The following is a 5,841-nucleotide window of genomic DNA, read 5'->3' as shown; positions in this document are numbered from 1 at the left end:
TCCAAATGCGATCTCACTCTGCAGAGAAAAAGCTATATTATTTCAACTCTCTACCAGGTTATAAGCTTTTCTCACCAGGCAGTTCTTCCATCCATAACTGGAAGACCCGTTACTTCTTTGCGTCGGGAGAGCTGGATTACACAGGCTCCTTTGTCTGGTCTTCTCCTCTTGATGGTAACGTGGTTATCTTTTTCTACCCTCTTTTTCTGGGCTTACACGTAGGTGATCCGTCTAACTCATCTTTTCTCCTTTCACCCCTTTTTCCTTTGTAGTTCGGGTGCACCATCTCCTCCCCAGACTTTCCCCCGAAGAGCAGGCCATCCTTAAAAAACTTCGTGCCCTCGGTGAACAGGGGATTATCCCTCACGAGGAGCTGCTCCAGGAGCGTGTCCTCGTGCAGTGGGGACTCAACCCCGTTTCTTCAAGTCATTCTCCCCCCTTATTATGTGTATGTGTGTATGTTTGGTTGTCGTCTTTACTGTTGAGGTTCTTACTCCTTGTTTCTTTTATCCTTGCAGATATGGACTTCAACAGGTATGAATCTCTCATGGGAGAGGCTAGAAAGCAAAGGGTTAGCAGGAGCAGGAAGAAGAGAAGGGAGGTTGAAGGAGAATCCTCTCACAGGGATGCACCCGCAGTAGGGGATTCCGGCGCCCTTACTGATGAGGTCCATGCTGCTCCTCCTACGAACTCTCAGGCTCAAGTTGAAGCCATCTTCCACGAGCCGACCCATTCTGCCTCTGCCCCCGTCGGGCCGTGCATGCTGAGGATTTTGTGCAGGCCCAATGTACCCTTCTTGACGCCCTCTCGGCGAAAATCCGCCATACTTCGTACCAGGTGCCTACTCAAAGTGGGCTTTATACTTTTGGACTTACGCATAGCCTTGCTAACTTCCTGATTGGTATTCTCTGCAGCTGGCGACGATGGCTCTAGCCCAGGAGGAGAAGGTCACGGAGATGTACCGCCAGACCCTCGATGCCCAGGAAAAATATGTCCTTGCGCAGAACGAACTGCACGAGGCCGAGGCCCGCGAGCGGGCTCTGCAGGCAGAGATCGATCACCTTCGTAAGGAGGAACTTCCTTCCAGAGAGGCTGCTGCTGCTGCTTCTACTTCTCGAACTGCGGTGAGGAAGTACAAAGAGTCGAACCAATTCGTTATCGACACCTCCAAAGCTTATCGAATTGGTTTCAGAAGGTGTCGGGATCAAGTAAGGACTAAACATCCTGAGATTCCTCTTGACGGTGTAAGCTCTCATGGTTATGGCGACGAGAGTCCCGAGTCTGCAGAGGACCTAGAGGAGGATGAAGAAGGGGAGGAGTTGGAAGTTGGAGAGGGGAGTAAGGCAAACTAGCATGTAGGAGCCAAACATGTATTTTGAATTTTTCAACCTTTATTGTTGTAATGCAACTTTTTGTAAAAGACACTTTTATTACAACGCTACAAAAAGCGGTTCTCAGGAATAATATTTCTTTAACATTTCGGAATTCCACGTGTTCTTCATTTCTTTCCCCCCTATCTCTTCCAACCTGTAGGTCCCGGGTTTTATCTCTGTGGTGACCTTGTATGGGCCCTCCCAGTTAGGCTTTAGCTTATGCGACCCTGGCTCGGACGGGTTGTTTCGCCTCTTCCTCAAGACTAAGTCTCCTGGCTGAAAATTCCGTACTTTCACGCGGTGGTTGTAGTACTTTGCTACCCTCTGCTGGTACGCGGCAACTTTTAAACTCGCCTGATCCTGTCTCTCTTCCAGTAGGTTTATTTCTGATCTGAGCTCCTCGCTATTGGTCTGCTCGTTAAAGTATTGCCTTCGCCAAGAGGGTATCCCCACCTCTGCTGGGATGACTGCTTCTGCGCCGAAGATAAGCATGAATGGGGTTTCCCCTGTTGCTGCTCTCTTGGTGGTGTGGTACACCCACATAAGGGAAGGGAGTTCCTCTGTCCATCTACCTTGCATGGATTCGAGTCGCGTCCTCAATCCGTGCAAAATCATCCGATTCATGTTCTCTACTTGTCCATTGCTCTGGGGGTGCGCCACTGACGCGAAGAGAAGCTTAATAGATAGATCCGAACAGAATTTTTTGAAGCGGTCGTTGTCGAACTGCTTCCCGTGGTCTGTAACTATTGCTGAGGGAATGCCATAGCGGCAAACCAATGAGGTCCACACGAAGCGTGTAATATTCCGTTCTGTTATGGTGGCTAGGGGTTCGGCCTTTACCCACTTAGTGAAATAATCTATTACTACCAACAAGAATTTTTTCTGGCCAGTCGTCTGTCGAAGAGGTCCGAGGATATCAATCCCCCATTGAGCAAAAGGGCAGGGACCGGTTAGAGGGGAGAGTAGACTAGAGGGTGCGTGTGGTACCACTGCGCACGTTTGACATCTGACGAGTTCAACCGCGTCCTTCTTCATTGTGGGCCAGTAAAATCCCTGTCGCATAGCTTTGTGAGCTAGAGCCCTACTGGCAAGGTGGTTTCCGCATACTCCTTCATGGATTTCTCGTAGTATGTATTCCCCTTCTTCTTTGCTTAAACATCGAAGGTAGGGCAATGTCAGGGATCGCCTGTAGAGCTCCCGGCCCATCAACGTATATCTTGCCGCTTTCCTCCTCACCTTTTGAGCCTCCTTATTATCTCCTAGTAAGGATCCGTCCTTTAGGTACAGGAATAAGGGCTCTCTCCAATCGTCCTTGCTGAATTCGGACGCCACTGAGTTAATTCTGTCCTCCTCGTAGGAGGGTTTCCCTATACGTTCAAGATAGATAGTGTCTTTCCATTCCAAACCGGTTGCCGAGGCTAACTTCGCTAGTGCGTCCGCCTTTTTATTCTCTGCTCTCGGTACGTGTTCTATGTCGAACTGGACGAATGCCTCTATGTACCCTCTTGCCTTGGAGAGATATTTCTTCATTCTTGGATCCCTAGCTTCGAATTCTCCTTTGAGTTGCTCTACCACCAACTGGGAATCACTCAGTACTTTGATCTGTGCCACCCCTAATGCTTCTGCCAGGCGCAGGCCGGCTAACAGGGCTTCGTACTCCGCCTCGTTGTTGGTTGCTGTGAACTCTAGTTTCAGGGCGAAGAGAGTTTCATTGCCCTCCAGGTCAGAAAGGATGAATCCGACTCCCCCTCCAGCAGCATTAGAGGACCCATCAACGTGCAATGTCCACTCCTCCGACTTGGTGGATGACTCGGGGAGCCTTTCTGCTGTAAAATCCGCGAGTACCTAAGCCTTGACCGCGGGCCTCGGTTGATACTGTATGTCGAATTCACTTAATTCTATCGACCACCTCGTCATTCTTCCCGAACTCTCCGGTCGCTGTAGAATTTGTCTCATGGGCAGGTTTGTTAACACAACAACCCTATGGGCTTGAAAATAGGGTCCTAATTTACGCGCTGCACAGATGATGGAGAAGGCGGCTTTTTCCACCGTACAATAGTTCTTCTCGGCGCCACTTAATACCTTACTTGTGTAATATATAGGCTGATGCTTCCTACCCTCTTCCCGCCAACACCGGCTGACTGCATTTTCTCCGTGGAGGCTATATATAGAGTCTTCATATAATAGGAGGTCTTTTCCCCCTTCTTTGCTTTTGTTCAAGAGAGAAGGATCCCGGAGGTATTGCTTAAGACGCTGCTCGCAGGCTACAATCCTGATCTTTCCCCCATTCGAATCCTCCCTTCTGCCCCTTCTTCCTATTCCGCATCCGCAGTGCTCTAAAGAAGGTAGCCTTTGTCCCCCTGAGCAAAATAAATCTACTGAGGGATGCTATCCTGCCGGTCAGAACTTGTATCTCCTTTTTAGTCGTGGCTTCCATCTCCAGTCAGCGCTCGTATTTTTATCCGGATTTGCTTCTAATGCCCGCTATGAGTTACCTAAGCCAGGAATTTACTCAGAAATGCCGATCACGCACTTTGAGGATTCAAAACCTCATTGGTACCGGCCGGAGGAGCTCGAAAGTTTTCCTCAATCTTTACAATGTGCCCTGCTTGCATGCTCTTCACCAGCATATCTCCACGTAGCGTCCATTGTTTTTCCGAGCTGTTTCTTAAAAAATCTTGTTCACTAGCCTCTGAATGTGGCCCACGTATTTTTTAAGCCGAAGGCATCACCCGGTAAACATATAACCCCTTTCGTGATTAAAGAAGTTTTTTTTCCTCATCAGCTGGACTCATAGGGATTGTTGTCCTCCTGAGTAACTTCCATGAAGCTGATGAGCTCGGTCCCGAGTCGAATCCACTAGCTGATCAATTCTAGGAGAGGAAAGCTGTCCTTTGGCAACCTTTATTCAATCCATGAAGTCTAATGCCGTGGCTCCATTTTCCATTGGGTTCCTGACCAGGACCAATTGCCAGCCACTCGGGTATTCCACTTCTCGGATGAAGTTGGCCGCCACAGTTTCGTCACCTCTTCGTCAATTTAATTTGATCCGTTCCGATCGCGAAGCCCTTTTTTCTGTTTTTTATTAGGTCGGTGGTTGGGGTTGACCTGCAACCTGTGTCTATCACACAGTGGTCTATGCCGGGCTGGTCCTGCTGCCGACCATCACAAATCAAGAATTCGTCCAGGGTTCAGTTTAACTCCTCTTTCAAGATGTTGGGCAGTGATTCCGATCGTTTATACTCTCTCCTGTTAGCCCTTGTAAGTGTATTGTTTGATCTGCGTAATAATGTACTGATCTGGGGGATACTCTCCCTGACCTCTAGTCTTCCACCGTTAAAGCTTCTTTTGGCCTCCATCGTCCCTTTCAGGCCATTAACATAGCAACTCCGGGCAGCGGCTGAATCTCCTTTGGCATCTCCTACTTCCCTTGTGTTAGGAACTTAACTTTGAGGTGGTATGTTTGTGGTACCGCTCGAACACTGCGTTTAGGAAGGAACGACCCAAGATGACATTGTACACTAAAGGTCGTCAACCACCAGGAACTACTCTGTCAACTGTGTTACCTGCTTCGGGGGTCATCCCCTATTGTCACTGGTAAGTGAGGTTCCCAGGGGTGGAACATTGTCTCCCCCAAGATCCTACCAAGGGGTCGAGACGGGCTTCAATCGTTCCTTGCTGATCTTCATCCCTACCAAGACTCGACCAGAACATATGTGGCCGAGCTCCTGTTTTGTCTACCAGTATACTTCTAACCATGTAATTGGCCTTACGATAGGAGATCACTATGCGTCATCATGTCCTGTTGCTTGTCACTGCCCTCTTCATCTCCGCTGTCCAAGGTTAATGGCTCACCTTCTTATTTCGTTTGCTACTCTGGTTTCCCTCCCCTTTTCCATTGTTCAGCACCTGTGGGCAGATCTTTTGCGTGCACCCCACCTATCTCCTCCACTGCGGAATCCCTCCGAAATCACCGAAAAAAAAAAACAATTTCCCAATGGCTTGTCTTTCCTTCCTTTTGCGCCGTGCCTCTCTGTCCGAGTGGTTCCCTTTGTGGATTTCGTTCTTAACAAATCTGAGACAAGTGTCCCTTCTTATTAGGACTTCGATTCCTTTCTTCAGCTTGAATGCCTTTCTTCTGTGTCGTGGCCGTGATCCCTATGGAATGCTGCAAACTTGGACAAGTTGCCGCTGAGTAGAGGCGTTCACATAGGTTTTCGGGCCATGAGATACGTAGTCCTTCTTTTTGATCTGCTCACAAACGCCGGAGCGCGGTACATTTAGAGGTGTGTAGGTGAGAACTTGTTGTGCTGTCCTCTACTCTTTTGACCTGTTTTGCACAACACTAGGTTTCGTGCCTGTTTTATAGTCTATACGTGTCTCCAGATTCCCTCTGCCGTTTGTTTCTCCTTTTCCCTTTCCGCTCTAGACATTCCCTCTGTGTCCATCATCTCTCCATGTTGTGGTT

The sequence above is a fragment of the Malania oleifera genome, chromosome 5 (genome assembly GCF_029873635.1).
Source record: "Malania oleifera isolate guangnan ecotype guangnan chromosome 5, ASM2987363v1, whole genome shotgun sequence".
NCBI classification, from domain to species: Eukaryota; Viridiplantae; Streptophyta; class Magnoliopsida; order Santalales; family Ximeniaceae; genus Malania; species Malania oleifera.
The sequence above is the reverse complement of the archived record's forward strand: the minus strand, read 5'-3'. Positions refer to the sequence as shown.